At 41.4% G+C, this 18024-nt stretch overlaps 1 protein-coding gene across 1 annotated transcript in view; it reads right to left on the bottom strand.

Moving 5' to 3' along the window:
• LOC121929283 (transmembrane protein 68-like) overlaps window positions 1-13650 on the bottom strand; it is a 33786-nt gene extending 20136 nt beyond the window's left edge. Inside the window, exon 1 of the mRNA XM_042464670.1 lies at window positions 13562-13650. The gene's annotated coding sequence lies outside the window, so the exon portion shown is untranslated. The remainder of the gene's footprint in view (window positions 1-13561) is intronic.
• Between the last annotated feature and the right edge of the window lie 4374 nt (window positions 13651-18024).

Here is an 18024-nt window from a genome sequence, read left to right as displayed (position 1 = left end):
TTTTTTTCGGGTTACGAAATTTTTTCGGCGCGAAATTCAAACGGAAAGCGCGGCTAGCGGCTTTCCAGTGCTAGCGGAAAGCCTTTTTCGGGTTGCGAAATGTATCGGGTTACGAACGGAGCGGCGGAACGAATTAATTTCGTAACCCGAGGTACCAGTGTAGTGGTATTATTATTTCAATCAATCCTCTGACAAAAAATGCTCATCTTGGATGGATGATAAAATCAAAGATGTATGTAAAAGATGTTGTAGTAATGGGCAGTATTAATAATCCTTCTACTGAATGTATAAGTGCTTATAACAAAGGGGTAAAATGTCTAGTTTTCCTAAATGATTGTTTTATGTCTTGGAACTGAACAAAGGAGAAACAATATTTCATTTAATTGTAAGCAGTATTGCTTGAGACCAAGTGTAAGATATGAGTGTGGTTGAATCATGACCACAGTGCTATCAAATTTAATTTATGTGTGAGTGGGAAAGTACCAGGGAAGAATAAAATCTGTCTAGAATGTCTGGGATCTTTGCAAAACTATCTTAATAAAGGCTCAGCTAAACTGCATACTCCTGATCAAAAAGGAAGTACAAAATCCAAGCATTCAGCATCATAGCTAATAAACAGTATGAAGGAAATTTTTAAGAAACTGGAATTTTTGACCAAATGAGATGAAATTAACACAATTTAAGCAGAAAACTAGGGATAAAAATTAGGATTTTGAGGAGCATATTACTGAACAACAGACACACACACACACACACACACACACACACACATATTCATTCAGGAGCAGAAAGATGGTTGTGGCACTGCCTACCAATGAAATTAAAGGAAGATAAAGATAAATGCTTTCTTTCAATCTATTTTTACTGCTGAAGATAAGAGAGGAGCTATCCATGACTGAATTAATCATTCTGAGGGCTGAATGAAGAAGATTACACCAATATGGGAACATCTGATATTTTATTGGCATATTTGAAGACAATAAACCATCTAATTCAAATGGTGTCCACCCAAGAGTTCTTAAAGAGCTCAAAAGCAAAAGTGCTCGAAAACTGGATAAGGATCAGGAAGCAGAGAGTAGGGCCTTGTCTACTTGGGTCTGTTTCCAACCATTCTGGTGGCGTCCTGTTCAGACGATACCCAGCCCAAAACCTGGTTATGATGTGAACAGTCTGGATGATGTCTGTCACGTTCAGCATCAGAACTGGAGAATAACACCCAAATTCTCCATTCCTGCATGAGAGAAGCTATCTGCATGGGCATCCCACTGAGTCACCTGGGGCATTTGCTGCTGTCACTAGCTGCTTGTTCTGAGGACAGAATGAGGTGCCCAGCCATGTGATTATCTGCTGCTGTCACCAGTTGCTAACTCTGAACAACCTCCTCCATTTCCTGGCTCTCTGATCCTGTGCTGAGGTGGCTGTATGCATGGGCTGCCTGGGATGTCTGCTAGTTGCTCACTCTGAAGTCAGAATGAAGCATTCAACCATGATTGTTGTTTGGCATCTCATTCTGGCTTCAGAAGTGAGTCACTCATGGTGGTTTCCAGAAACACTGAGCAGTCTAGTAGGATGCCCATATAGACAGCTTCCCTGGCACAGGAATTGAGGCCTAGGTAACAAAAGAGACTGCCCTCATATTTGCTCTCACCATGGAGTAAAGTTGTAAAATAGGGGTATCCATTACTCACAATGGAGATATGTGAACAATGATGTTGTCCAAGGAGTAATATTGGAACCAGTGCTTTTAACTTGTTTACAATCAGTATAGGGTTGAAGAGTGAGGTGGCAAAGGGGCTGTGCAGACTAGCAGTTTGGGCTGGCTTGGGGTGGAGTTGGGGCACAGTGTATACATGATGCACACCTCAGCTCCACCTCCAGTGTGGCGTGACACCGCTCGCTGCACCTCATGATGTGCAGCATCATGGTGCTCCTCTGGCGCTGCGTTTGTACGATGCAACACCAAAGGAGCACTGTAAAGCTGTGCTGCTGTGGCTATCACACCCTTGCAGGCTATCACACGCTTTTTGTGGCTCCTTTTTGCACCCTGCAAAGGCCAGACTGGGGCCACAGTGTGCAGTTGCCATGGTCCTGATCTGGCTGGAACAGGGGCAGCTCCAGGTTGCCCCTTAGCACAGCCCCTAAGTTTATTGCAGACACAGAATTTGTAAGAGCTATGAGAACCAACATAGAATGTGAAGATCTCCCAAATCCTCTCTTCAAATGCGGAGAATGAACAGTAAAATGGCAAATGATATTCAAGTTTAAGCAAGTGTAAAGTGAATACAGTGTGCTCACATCATACACAGGGGCATAATATGTGACTTTTAGCATACACCGAAAGCCGTGATGGAAGAAGCGGCGCCACGCACCGGAAGGAGTAATGGTGTGTGTGCCTGTGAAATATGCAGAATTTCTTTTACACGGGTGGGTGGGTGGGTGGGACAGATCCCCTACATAAGAAAAGGGTGCAATATGTATGTATGTATGTATGTATGTATGGGTGTGGGTGTGTAGTAGGAAAAAAAACCCTTTATATATCTAAGCTGACAATAGCTGACTAAAAAAGAGATCTTATAGCTCAATTAAAACTTGTCACATCATTCAAGTGCTGGCTTGTACTACTGCTTCATGCTGTGTTGTGGGAATTGATGCAACAAAAGGAGGATGGGGAAAGAGTTTGTTCGGTGTCAAAGATTTTTTAAAAGTGATGTACATGTATATTTTAGTTATTCTTGTGAAAGAAGAAAGCCAAGAATTACATCTATAAATTCCAGGTATAATGCTACATAAGTATATGTTGCATGAGGTCCTACAAGTGTAAACCACCACCTCCCACTTAGTTTGGGATCCTGATTTGGCAATTTGGATTAAGTCCTGGTTCAATCTAAATCCAATCAGATCCTGATTTTGAAACAGATTGACAGCTTTTCTTTTGACATATATTGGGAAATCCAACTGACCATAATGGCTTTGTTCTTTTGACACACCTGCATGAAATCTAGAGATATGATACATCATAAGGTGTTTAACTCAGACAGATTGCAGACAGATGGCTTCTGTGTTCAGGAGAAAGTTGGTCTGCAAGTATCATTATGGAACTTTATAGTTTTGTTGAGCATGGAGACTGGTTACTGTCCTGGAGAATGAGATATGGGACACCAATTTGGAAGAAGCCATGGAAAGAGGGATCATTCTTAAAGATAGGCTAATTAAGATGTTTGAAGATAAGACACCTGTATTATGCAACCTTAGAAGACTCCTTCATAGTATAAATTGTTTTTTAAAATATATTTTAGAGCTTAACTTTCTTGCTGGCTGTGAAATAATACAAAAACATGCAAAAATACAATACAGACATGTGCAATAATGATTTTAAAAGTGTTTTGAGTTATACAGTGCACCCTTATTTTACATGGGGGATCCATTCCGGACCCCCCATGTAAAAACGCGTATGCTCGAGCCCCATTACAAGTAACAGGGCTTGTGCTCATGGTGGTGCGTGCGCCATGGGCACGCACACCATTGTTTCTTTCACTGCGTGGTGCCAGAAGAAGTGGTGCTGTTTGCGCCATGGGCACGCACACCATTGTTTCTTTTGCTGTGTGGCACTGGAAGAAGTGGTGCTACTTTCAGCATATGCTGAAAGCAACGTATAATGCGCACCCGGGTGTATAATGTGCACATGGGCACACTGTAGTTACATTTCAACAAATTTACTATTGGCTTCAACTTGTTTCTATATAGCTGATTACGGGAAACAAAAAATACTTTGTTGAAACAACTTCATTGGCTACTGGTCCCTTCCCAGGCACAATTCAAAATGCTGCTTATGACCTATAAAGTTCCAGAGTGGAAATAATAATCACTGAAAAGATGTAATGAACACAAGCAATGGGCTACAAAGTGGGAAGCACGTTGTTCTCATAATCCAGATCACCTGAAAGTCAATTCTGAATGACTATGTGTAAATGCAGTGGTAGTAAAGATCAATTTTTTCATTGTCACAAACTTTCAGTCAGACTATAGTGCATTCAGTTAGGCCTGATACAGATCAGCACTTTGTGCCAGCCTGTGGATGGAGTTAGGGTGCAGCGTCCACATGCTGGATCCCCTAACCCTGTCCCCAGGATGCCATTTTGGTGCCTGCCGGTCCACATGGAACATGCCATCATAACGCCCCTCCAGGGCTGAATCCACATGATGCAGTACCGAAGATGCATCATAAAGCCGTGCTGCCATGGCTATGGCTCACCTTAGAGCAGGGGTAGGCAACCTACGGCCCGCGGGCCGGATGCGGCCTGGCGAGGCCTTGGGACCAGCCCCAGCCTGGTCCTGCCGCTGATTGCCGCCGGGGCCTTTGCGGGGCAATTGTCTATAAAAGCCTCAGAAACATGCATTTATATTAAAAAAATTTTAAAAATCAGCAAATTTTTTTGCATGTCCTCCATTTTTTTTTTAAAAAGTGTCTTCCATTTGAAATTTTTTATCCTACATTTGTCCTGGTTTATTTATATATTTAATTTTTTAAAAAAAATATTTAATTTTTTTTTTTGGCTTCGGCCCCCCAGTTGTCTGAGGGACAGCAACCTGGCCCCCGGCTCAAAAAGATTGCCTACCCCTGCCTTAGAGGCTGTAAAAAGGAGCTGCTTTTTGCGGTTCCTTTTTGCACTCTTCAGAGGCTGGATCGGGGCTGCAGCATGAGGTTGCCACAGCCCCAATCCAGCCAGTAAAGTCTGTATAGCCCCTTAGTCACTCCAAGTTTTTCCACCATTAGTATTCTAGCTGGGCTTATACAGCACATCTTTCTCTTGCCTGTTGTCATCCTGAGGAAAGCCTTTGCCAAAATTAGGCTTAGAGAGAAAAAAAAAACATTCAGTTTTCACAGTAATGAGCACAGAGATCAGAGTGTCTGGTTGGTAAAGCTTTTCACTTATATTTCAACATTATGTATATATGAAACAACTACATAAGAAAGATCATATCAGTATAGTCTGCTATTCAGACTAGTCACTTTTTTGTGATGCATCTCAAAACATTCCAAAAAAAAGCTCTCAGGGTGTTTCCTGGTATACTCTCATGTTCCTCCCATAAGCTTCCATTGCCATTTCAGTTTGTTGGGAGGAAAAGATGAAATAGCCAAGATTTAGAATGAAATATATACTCCTCATTTCCAAAGATGCAGATAGCATAAAAAAAAGGATACAGGCTTGTTTCTAAAGAGGCCATGTGTTGTAAAAAACACTGAAACATCTCAATCACTCTTACAATTTATCGTTCTGCTTCCTTTCAAGGTATGGCTGAGTTATCAGTCACTTGTGACCTATGCCAAGAGGGCTTTATAAGTTATAAATAGTACACTGAATTCTGCTCAGAAATAGATCAGCAGCCAGTGGAGCTGCTGGAGTAAGCAAGATGCATATTTCCTATGGCCAGCCAATTAACACTCTAGCAGCAGTTCTTTGTATCAATGGAAGTTTCCAATCATTCTTCAAACACAGCCCTATATAGAGCATGTTACAGTATTCCAAATAATATGTAAATAAGGCATGTGTCTGCCCAGGTGCTGTTGGATGATTATTTGCATATGCCATAGTAGCAGAAAAGAATAATTTATTGGTGGTCATGGAATAGATCTTCCAGTAGACTCTAGGCCATGTTAAATGAGATTGGTGCTACTCCATGATAGGGGATGCTAAGGAATAATTATTCAGTGCCCTGACCATTTTCCCATTTCAGAGTTCTATCAGGGTTTTGATAGGAACATCTGTCAAGCTGATAGGAAAATCTCCAAGAGCTGTCAGGAATCTATCTGGATCCATCAGACCCCAGGAGTGAACCATTCTAAATATTCCCCTACACAAGCAGAGGTTCTGAGTGTTAATAAATTTGGACCCAAAGAGGTAATGATCTGACCATGACAATGGAACTACAGCAAGTTCCTCCATACCACAATCACCCTCACTCCATCCAGCACATAAAAGGGCCAGAGTGTGACCAGTAGCATGAGTGAGGCAAGATATTATTTGAAACAGATCCACAATTGTCATAGTGGCTGTGAGACACTGAGACACTCCTGGCTAGTTCGTTGGGAGCATATAATTGCATAGTAAAGTAGCACATAATTGAAGATGTGATGTGTATGATGACATACCACTTCCTGACCATTTTCATTCAATACTGATAACATAGCCTTTCTACCAATTAACCCCCTCTCCAGATAAGGGGTAATTGGTTTGAAGTCCTCCATCCTTGATCTATAGAAATGATACAGTAAATAGAGTTTTCAAAGCAGGAAATTTTTGATAGAACACAAAGGAGTCATTAAAAGCTCTGTTACTCCTTTGTGCATCCATCCACAACAACTGTATTTTATCATCCCCCCCCCCCCCCCCCCCCCCCCATAAACTACTGCCAATGAGGTTTGAAAATACATAGGAAGGCAAACAACAATTTGAACAAAAGGACACCATAATATCTGAGTTCTCTAGAGAAAGCACTGAAGCCATGGAATAACAGGAAAAGAGACAGCCTCGTATAGTCCACAGACAATACTAGAAAGGGCAAGTATGGGCAACAAAGTGTTCTATAGTCATTTCAGGAGCTGCAGAATTTATTTTGTTTTTCTTTTTTACTAGAATCCTAAAATCCACAAACTGGACTCATAGGCAAAACAGGAGGTCAGGTAGATGGACCTATGTAAAAAGGTTTAGGAAAAGGGAGCATCTGAGCACATACTCAGCCCAGGCATTTGTGATGATTAAAAGCCATGTTCATGTAAACTTCCATTCTCTGGTCCCAATCATCCAGCCCCACCAATCCCATTTATAAAATCTTTAGTTGTTTGTAAGATTATAGAATTTGAACTTGGAAACTCTTGCTGAACGTCTGCAAAGAACCTAGAGAACTACCAGTAGACTCTGGTTTACCTTCTCCCCACCTTTGGAATTGAAGATGGTAATTGAAAGAAGCCAAGTCTTCAAGTTAGAAACACCTAAATGTTTACACACACACACACACACACACCCACACACACCCACCAGAAAGACTATGTGCAATGTTTGTGTGCATTTCTTTTCCTCTTGAACAGAAGAGATATAACAATATGAAAGAGCTATGAAAGATTGTTCTTTTTGGACGCAGCAAAGTTAAGAGCAACACCCACTTGCTCTGGCCTAATTGGGTGGAAGTGGATTTGCAAATCCTTTTTTAAAAGAAAGCTTAAACCTGGCTTAGGAAGCAGAATGTTATTCAATCTACAACAATGAAATCTTTACCTATGCTTGGAATGTTTCCTAATTGCTACCAATCTTAGGGCTCATTCCCACTTGCAGTTTAAATTGATTCCTGATTCACCCTTGTTCTGTTTTGGAAATTGATTCCAAAAGGTCCCTTGTTCCCTCTATGAAAGGGGATCTTTTCCTTACCCCAGTGTAATCGCTTTTTAGGCACAATTGTCATCCCCACTAGTAGTGCTGCTTCAAAATTCCCCGTCAATCATATGTTACGTAAGCGGCAGCCTGGCTTGGAAATAGGGGGGGGGGGAGGTTGGAGGCCAGGGAAGGAGTAGGCCAGGGGATGGAACCAAGGCAGGGGAAGGAGCAGGCTGGGGAACAGACGACAAGGCCAGGGAAGGAGCATATCAAGGGATGGAGGCAAGGCCAGGCATGGAGCTGGGGACGGAGGATGAAGGGGAGGACAATGGTTTTGGGTTTTTAAAAATATAAAATTGAATATTCAATTGATTGATTTTGCAACTACTTGCCTATGCAAGTATTTGCAAAATCAATCAATTGAATATTCAATCATTTTTAATTTTTTTTAAAAAAAGAACAAAAGGCAACACTGAGAGGTGGGGGAATGGTGGATCTTTCAAAAATGGAGGAGGGATGGTAAACACCTCTCTGTCATTTGTCTCTCCCCTCCCGAATGAATCGATTCTGATTTTGTCATTCCCACTTATTGAACTCACTTCAGAATTAATTCTTCTGAAAAGAACCACATAGAAAAAACTCTCTGAAAAAAGTGGGGTGGTTTTTTGTTTTTTTTTGCATTTGCCTCGCTTTGTTGCAATTGCAATTGATCATTGGCAATTTGCTATATTTTGTAGTGGGAACGAGCCCTCAGACTGCAGTATTTTATAGCACCTGAAGGGAGGAGGAGGATGGTTGGCATGTGAAAAAATACCTGATTTTAGCTTTCATATAGATACTTAAGGGATTGAAGCAGCCAATTTCTGGTGTTTTACAAACCGCCCAAAAGGGCGGTCTGCTGCCGCCCTTCTTTGCTGCGTGAGGGAACCGCAGAAGACAAACCGCACGGTTCCCTGGCACAGCAAAAAGAAGTCACAAAAAGCGACTTCTTTGTGTGGCACCGTTGTGATTCTGCAAGGCACCAATGGTGCCCTTGCGATGTCACAAGGGCACCGAGATGTGCGGATGCTAAGCGTCTGTCACGTCAAAAAGGCGGCACCCATCTGTATAGGGTGCCACCATTTTGATGCCCTTGTTACGTGCGAGGGGCAAGGCGCATCAGGAAGCCCCGCCCCTCACGCATAATGAGAGCGCCCAATAGGGTGTGTCAGGAAAGCGCCTCTTTTTCCTTCCACTTCCAGTGTCCTTTTTGTGCCCCTGCTCCAATATACCAATCATGGATGTTTATGCATTTGCTAACACCTTTCTCTTTAGAACCCATACAAATTAGGCTCAATAGGATAGCAGCTCTGAATGCAGTCCTGGTAGCCTGATAGTCTCTTGCTCTCATAGTAGTTGCTGTATGAACTGCAGAAATTTCTACAGTACCCTTACCTGCAAAATCCAAAATACTTTATCCAAAATGCATTGCTGTAATATGCTTCCTTCCCATCAAAAACTAAGAACAGAAGCATCATGCAAACCAAGGGAAATTCCGCTCATGCTTGTGGGGAGGGGAGAAAATGTATCTTCCCCATAAAGCCATTGAAGCAAGTCCTCTTTTCTACTGTATCACACTTAATAGTATTGAACTGCAATCTGAAAATACTTTTTAAAATCTTCCTGCATCTTCAGAAATTGACAGAGAGAATATGCCTGAAAGTGTGGGCCACTACAATACTGGCATTCCCAAATACTGAGGTTCCTGGCTAACCATGTATTCCCCTTGTGTCTTGCTGTAACAGATGTTGGCAACCCAGAGGCATATTTCCATTCACAATACACAAAGAATACTATGGTAAATATAATGGTGAATACCTACTGTATTCTTTTCCTCCAGATCCTCTCCTTGATTATCCCCCCATCTTTAGCAGAAGCAGTCTGAAACACGAGTATCAGACACATCCATATAGCCCCACTTGCACCAGACCATCACTTCAGCCATGTACTGCTTAAGGATACAATTTGTCAGAAATGTTGCCCATTGCTCCTTTTTCTGCCTTCCTTTTATTTCTTCTCTCTGCATGCTTAGTATGGATCCAAGTGACCACATTGTTGCACTGAAGGCACAGATGCCAGATATTTCATGTATCACACATTTAACTCTCCCCCTAAAACATTCTTCACCTGTAACTGTAGTCATCATCCAAATCTACAGTGCTATATAAATAATAATAATAATAATAATAATTATTATTATTATTATTCAAGACAACAATAGGTCTACTGCGAGAAGAGTATAACAACAGCCCATATATATATATATATATATATTTTCTTTACAGGTACCTCATTCATCCTCATGTTCCTGACCACTGACACCTGAGTCTTTATCAAAGAAATGTGTTTTTTTCACTACTTGCAAGTAGAGCCTAGCTAGGAAGGAATCACATGGCCCAGAATTTCCTACTCTGTGATCCTCCATATAATTTGGATCACATTTCCCATCATCCTTGACCACTGGCCATACTTCTTGGGGCTGATTGGACTTGCAGTGTGAACTGCCTTGGGGAAGCCAGGGTAGGGGAATCTGCCTCAGAATCTCTTGTGGAATTTGGACTGCTACTGGGACCATCAAGGGAATATCATGGCCAGCAAGACAATGAGTATTTTCTACACATTACATAACAGGATAGCAATGCTAGGTATGGGATGGAACAAGAAGACTATAGGGTGTTCACAGGACAGTGAGTAATTCATAGGGGATAGGACAAAAATGAGCCCATCTGGCAATCATATCTGTCCTGGGGTTGGATGACATACAAATTCCCATGCTGCTGAATGACAGACATTATGGGCCAAAGAACTGTTAAGCAAAAGCTTATGCAAGGAATATCTACCTATGGTGGGACTTCCCCTTTCCTCTTCATTCCAATGAGATCACAGAAACACTCAGGCTACAACCATCCCCTGCACACACCAGCACAATCCTCAGTACCCTATCAGATGTTACACTTCCCACAGTGTTGTGGTGTGCATAATATTTGTGACAGGTACTGTATGTACATGCATCAGTGAACAGTCTTGAAGTTTTTACCTTCTGCTAGTTTTTGTGCCCTCCTTTCCTGACTCTATTTTGATAGAGCTTAATTCAACAAATTATGGGTTTCCTAGAAATGTTGTATGAATAAAACTATCAGAGTGGTATCTCTGGAAGGCTCACATCTCAGAAAATTGTAAGCAAGTGACAGTACATCTACATTGCTTTCTAGTCTTTGTCTGTTAGAAGTACTGTATATACTTGAGTACAAGTCGACCTCATGTATAAGTCGAGGGAAGGGTTCAGGGTCAAAATCCTGGATTTTGAGATGAAGTGTGGATAAGTCAAGCATAAAATTTAGGGGGCTATAAGGAAGGATAGAAAGGGGGAGATTCCCCTTCCATCCCTCCTCCTTCTCTGGACCTCTCCCAACTGATTCCCAGGTGCTGGAGGCGAGGTTTTAACATCAGATTGAGAAAGCAAGCAAGTGGATTGCAAAACGGACTGGAGAGATGGTTTTAAACGGAGAGTTTTTTCCCCATAGAAAGCAAGGTTTTACAAAAGGGAATGGAGAGAGAAGCAAGTGGTTTTAAATGGAGAGTTTTTTTCAATAGGAAGCCAGAACTTGCAAAAGAGACTGGGGAGATGGTTTCAAATGGAGAGGTTTTTTTTTATAAGAAGCCAGAGCTTGCAAAACGGACCAGAGAGAGAAGCAAGTGGATTTAAATGGAGACTTAGAATCTTAGAATCATAGAATCATAGAATAATAGAGTGAGAAGAGACCGCAAGGGCCATCCAGTCCAACCCCCTGCCATGCAGGAAATCCAAATCAAAGCATCCCCAGCAGATGGCCATCTAGCCTCTGCTTAAAGACCTCCAAGGAAGGAGACTCCACTACACTCTGAGGGAGTTTGTTCCACTGTCGAACAGCCCTTACTGTCAGGAAGTTCCTCCTAATGTTGAGATGGAATCTCTTTTGCTATAGCTTGCATCCACTGCTCCGGGTCCTAGTCTCTGGAGCAGCAGAAAACAAGCTTGCTCCCTCATCAGTATGACATCCCTTCAGATATTTAAACATGCTATCATATCACCTCTTAACCTTCTCTTCTCCAGGCTGAACATCCCCAGCTCCCTTAGTCATTCCTCATAGGGCATGGCTTCCAGACCCTTCACCATTTTAGTCGCTTTGGACACACTCCAGTTTCTCCACATCTTTTTTAAATTGTGGCGCCCAAAACTGGACACAGTATTCCAGGTGGGGCCTGACCAGAGCAGAATAGAGTGGCACTATTACTTCCCTTAATCTAGACACTATACTTTTATTGATGCAGCCTAAAATTGCATTGGCCTTGTTAGCTGCCGTGTTGCACTGTTGACTCATGTTCAACTTGTGGTCTACTTGGACTCCCAAATCCCTTTCACATGTAGTTTCATTCAGCCAGGTGTCGCCCATCCTATATCTGTGCATTTCATTTTTCTGCCCTAAGTGCAATACCTTACATTTCTCCATGTTGAATTTCATTTTGTTAGCTTTGGCCCAGCTTTCAAGTCTATTCAGGTCATTTTGAATTTTGGTCTTGTCCTCTGGGGTATTAGCTACTCCTCATAATTTGGTGTCATCTGCAGATTTGATAAGTATGCCCCCAATTTTGTCATCCATGTCAGCGATAAAAATGTTGAATAGAACTGGGCCAAGAACAGAGCCTTTTGGGACCCCACTGGTCACTTCTTTCCAGGATGAAGAGGAGCCATTGTTGAGCACCCTTTGGGTTTGGCTGGTCAACCAATTACAAATCCATCTAACAGTTGCCTTGTCTAGCCCACATTTTACAAGCTTGTTTTCAAGAATGTCAAACGTCTTACTGAAATCAAGATATACTATATTCATAGCATTCCCTTAATCTACCAAGCTGGTAATTATATCAAAGAAAGAAATTATATTTGTCTGGCATGACTTGTTTCTCTGAAACCCGTGTTGACTTTTTGTGATTATGGAGTTGCCTTCTAGATGTTCACAGACTCTCTGTTTAATGATTTGCTCTAGAATCGTTCCTGGTATTGATGTCAGACTGACTGGACGATAATTGTTGAGATCCTCTTTTTCCCCCTTTTTGAAGGTGGGGACTTGTTTCCATAGGAAGCCAGGGCTTGCAAAACGGATCAGTGAGAGAAACAAGTAGATTTAAGTGGGGAGGTTTTTTTCCCATAGGAAGCCAGGGCATCAGGCTTGCTTGCATTAGTACCTTTCTAAGCACTACTGATGTACTGACCCTTATATAAGTCTACCGAAAATTTTAGGGTCAATTTTGGGGCATAAATTTCTCGACTTATAGTCGAGTATATACAGTACTTATTAAATACATACTATGCTATGCTACATTGTCTATATTCTTCTGCAATCCCATACTTAGTGTAGTTCACTTGAACCTTCACTTTTTAATGTCCCAGCATGCAACCAGAAGTAGGGAAAGCTCAACCCAGTCCTGGTACCCTTTCACACTGCATAGTTATAGCACTATGTTTTCACTTTAACCAGCATGGTTCCCTACCCTTGAATCCTGGGATCTGCAGTTTAGGGAGGAATATTTAGAAGTCTCAGCCAGAAAACTCTAGTGCCTCACAAAATTACAAACCCTGGGATTCCATAGAATGAAGTCAAGGTAGGCATATAGTGCTATAATTATATATAAGGTTGCGAGTTCAAGACCAGCAAAAGGGCCCAAGCTCGACTCAGGCTTGCATCCTTCCGAGGTCGCTAAAATGAATACCCAGACTGTTGGGGGCAAATTAGCTTACTTGCTAATTAGCTTATTTTCTGTTCACCGCTATGATCTTTGGAATAGCGGTATATAAATAAAACAAATTATTATTATTATTATAATTGTGGGCTCCAGGGTTTTTTTTCCTGTTCTATAGAATGAAGAATATTCAGGATGCATAAGTGAAATGATAAACATTTAAAATACACTATTTGCAGGAAGGAAAAATGAATACACCTCTGTCCAACCATTTCCATCCAAAATGCTCTCACCATCAAATCAAAGTATTAAAAATGTTACAAATCTATACAAAATTATTTTAGTATTTTTTCAATCCTTTCAAAGAAACAAAAGGAAGAGAAAAATAGAAATCATCCCAACCAACTCATCCTCCCGTGTTCTTTTTTTATTACCTTTTCCCTTTGGAAGATGTTTGGAGGCTTTGCTTGTGAATTCTGCTTAGTCCTGGTCTTGTGAGCCTTTAAAATGGTTCTTCTGTTACCTGTAGTGGGTGGAGTGAACATCAAAAAACCAGGTGAGCTAGATATTTTACTACTATTGGGCAAGCAAAATTGTTGCACCTGTATACAATTATACTTGAGAAACAAGATCATGTCTATCATTTCTGACTTTGTGGTTTCTGTGTTATTTTTTGTATGGATCATCACCATTACTCCTTCAAGTTTTATTACAGTTGTTGCATTTTATTATTTTAATATTTTTAGCCAGGATCCACTTGGGACATTATGCTTATGACTGAATTCTATGTGATTTGTGATTGTAGAAACAGTTCTATACCCTCCTCTGCCCCCATCGTGCCAGCTTTACAGAAGGAGTTATCTAGCACCACTGTGCTAGTAGTCCTTCCATTCACTAGATGGCACAATCGACTAGCTTTCAGGTGCAAATCAGGCATAGATGTGTCACATCCCACCAATCATGCTTTGGACATAATGCTTATTTATTTATTTATTTACTGTTTTTCTACCCCGCTCTTCACCTAAAGGCTCTCAGAGTGGCTTACAGATAGTTATTCAGATGGTTCCCTGTTCTCACAAGCATTTGCACAGTAAAACACTAGGCATGAAACCAACATTCTTCCCTCCTTCCTCCTTTCATGTCACTCCTATGTGAACAGGACTGGCTTGATCATTACAGGATGTAGCACTGGCTTGCTTTGCTCTGATCCCAGGATTGAGGAAGCTATCAACCCTTTTTGTTTAGTTGACCCTGAGTACAAACTTTTGCAGTTACAGCAGGATTTGAAATATCAGCAATTCAGCAATGATTGTTCTGGTGCCCCTTAGGAAACTAACTGCAATAAAATGAAGCCTGCTTAAAATATAGGATAAAAGACTCTAATGACATATTTCATGTTAACAATCAGATCCTTAGTGCCCTTGTGACCAATGGGAGCCAAGAGACAACATTACAATCTTCTGAGACCATGAGAAGCATTGGCAGTTTATCTGAAAGCTATGTGCTCTAAGGCATCTATAGCATTTTTAGAATTTACCTTTGAAATTTCCTTAGGCCTGCACAGTTCAGCTAGAGCAGAGGTTATTGGTGTGGAGCACTGAGTATAACAACAATCAAGGAAAAAAACAATAGCAATAGCAGTAACAATTCCATTCATGGTTATCAATACAAAAATTATGATCCCAGTGAAAAACAAAAGGAGATGCACCTGTTTAGTTGTGTTATGACTGTGAAGCAACAGAGCAGTAAAAGAAAAATTAAAATAACACATCTCAAGTCTATTCTAATTAGACGTTGTCCTGGGGAGGCAGGGGAGATAGGCTTATTTGCCTCTGTGTCTTGTTTGAAGCTTTAGCTGCAGCTTTGTTAGTCTAGGGCATAACATTCCCTTCCCTTGAGTGGCCTTTATGGTATAGCATATGGAACTTTTAAAGTAAACAGCAGCAGGTCCTCCAGTAGTGCCAGGTCCTTTGCATTTGTTAGGGCAGGTATATCTCAGAGACATTTTCAAAGGATCTGTATCTTTGATGGTCGTGACTGGCTTCGCGGGTGGAGATGTGGGTTTGGTGGATGTAGGACTTACTTTCTTTTAGGAATGTGGTTTCTGTGTAGAATCAAGAATAGGCTTTGTTTCTGTAAAACTAAAACTGAGACACACTAATGTGACACCCTCTCACCCACCCATAGTAAAGTGTTGACACATGCCAATGGACAACCCCTTTTGGGAGGTGTGCCATAGACTATTCACATGCACACACACAAAAGCCCCTTTAGGGAGCTCCTGAGGCCATTTCCATTATTTTTAAAGCTTAAAATGAGTGGTTGACATTTCTCCATACCCAGATTAGGGGGTCCTATAGTGAGTACCTTTGTCTTACCTGGATTCAGTTTTATGCTGTTTTTCCTCATCCAGTCCATTACCACTTTAAGAAGGAGATGCCATCTTTAGTCACTGCAGCAGTACTAGGCACTGAGAAATATATCTGGGTGTCATCAGCATACTGATAACATCATGCCCCGTGTCTCTGGATTATCTCCCCCAGCAGCTTCATGTAAATGTTAAATAGCATTGGGGACAGAATGGCATCCTGCAGGACACCAGATTTAACCTTCCTCTTAGAGGAGAAACTGTCCCCAAGCATCACCATCTGGAATCTGCCTGAGAGATAGGATCAGAACCACTGCAACACAGTGCTCCCAACTCTCCTAAACGTTCCCAAAGGATATCGTGGTCTATGGTATCAAAAGCCTCTGAGAGGTCCAAGAGTACCAACAGGGTCACACTTTCCCTGTCGATACCCAGACAGAGATCATTGACTAAGGAGACCATAGCAGTCTCAACTCCATATCTTCCATCAGGGTTAGCCTGGAAGAAGAGACTCCTTCTTCCCTAACTGTCATCTTCCGGCCTATGAGGGAGTTGACCAGGCAGGCCCAGCTCCACCAGGGCTAGCCTGAAGAAGAAGAGCCCCCCCCCCCTCCAGTCCATCTGCCTTGGTCCAGGCCTCAGAGGGAGAGAAGAATGCTGGACCTGATCTCCTCCCCCCCTCACCATTCTCTTCTCCTTTTTATCATGTCTTTTTAGATTGTAAGCCTGAGGACAGGGTCTATTATCCCCTTTGTTGTAAGCCGCCCAGATTCCCAGTGATTGGGCGGCATATAAATAAATCCTATTATTATTATTATTATTATTATTATTATAGCCAGTATAGTTTCCAATTGTACCCACTGCTTTACTTTAAAATATAATGAGTGGGAGGGTGGATCAAAAGGAACACTAACAGATGCTAAAGAGGTAACTGAAGTGGTTGTAAAGTAGTCTTCTTGGCAGCTGTATCACTGTTTCACCTGCTGGACAATAAAACATCAAGCAGCTTTGGCGTTAGTAATATTTTACTCTGAGAAAACTGGCAATCCTGTGCAAATTAGCACAACTTTATAGCCTGAGGTCACCATCATCTAGGGGTTGAGGCAGACTGAACAATGTCCTATTTTTATAGTAGCATAGTCCATCATTTTTACCCCAGCTGTCATCTGTGGATAAAACAAGGTCACCTTATACATGAACAACAATGATGCTCAGGACATGGCTGAACAATAGCTGGTTTCAAGAGGCTGCATCCTAGCTACTGCTTTTGAGCTGAAAAAGACTTGTTTGGGGCCCTCTTTTTCTTCTTGTAAAACAATCCAAACATCAGAACAATTTTAATAGAACAGTTCAAACATGAGAACCCTCAGAGCTAATAGTTTTGCTATTAGAGGTTGAGAAAGTAGGAGAGCAAAATTTTTGTCTAGATTCTCACAGGGCTGGTAAACAAAAGTGAGCCAACATTACTCCAAAAAGAGAGAGACAATTCTGAGGCTCCTGAGGAGAGCATGAAGCAATAGCTAAGTTTTCTAAGAAGGGGTTCCCGAGGATTAGCTGTTCCACCCTGTCAGGGCTATAGGTGACGTTGCCCATAGATCTGCATAAAAAGTTTTTTTTTTTACCTATTTAAACAAAGAAGGGTTTTTAAAATACATAAAAAGTGCTTGAGAAAACAGTTTTAATTAACAGACATTTACTGCAGTTCTGCAAGAGTTAAGATATAAAGTTACATTGTGATTGTAAGGAAAGAAAAACTATGTTCAATATGCACAGTTTAGCTCTGTGTGTGTGTGTATGAAACTTAGCCAGAGCAAACTGTTTGAACTTTTAAAGTTGTAATCATTCCCCCAGGGCTAGCATTGCTGGAGTTGTTTAGCATTCTTCCTGTTGTTGGTGCACTTGGTGTGTGTGTGTGTGTGGGGGTGGTGGTGGCAGCACAGGAACATGATCCTCTGTATGATGTTCTGAAAGAAATCATCCTCACTTTCCACATTCCATGGGCACTTTCTCTTTAAATGATCGTACTGAAAACAATATCCCTTTCAACACTGCTCTCTTTCCCTCTACTACTTTAGCAAAAAGCCTTTTGTCCTATACTTCCCAAAGTCATCCATTTAACTTTCCCAAACGCAACTTGTTTTAGTTTTTTCCTTTTCACACAATCTGAATTTTCCAAAATCCTTTTCATTACCAGCACTCTAACCACTGCTCATTTGCCAAAACCTATCACATCACAGAAAGAGATAGGAATCTCTTTCATTATAAAACCAGTTATCACACATATTAGACCTGTGTTATCACTCCTGTGTTCAGTTGAAGCAGACAGCCTGGAAGATGGAAATCTATTAAGCTCATCGCACAGTATTTGTAGAAATGGGAAAGAAACAGAACAGGAAAAGATGTGTGTTACCGTACAGGAGATATTACATAGTTAGAGATTTGGAGAAGGCTACCTCTCATCCTCATTCATCATTGTCCCATGATTGCGGAAGAAGAGTAGGGAAAGTGACCATTGGAATACTATTAGAC

The sequence above is a fragment of the Sceloporus undulatus genome, chromosome 4, assembly GCF_019175285.1.
Source record: "Sceloporus undulatus isolate JIND9_A2432 ecotype Alabama chromosome 4, SceUnd_v1.1, whole genome shotgun sequence".
Taxonomy (NCBI): Eukaryota; Metazoa; Chordata; class Lepidosauria; order Squamata; family Phrynosomatidae; genus Sceloporus; species Sceloporus undulatus.
The sequence above is the reverse complement of the archived record's forward strand: the minus strand, read 5'-3'. Positions and strand labels throughout refer to the sequence as shown.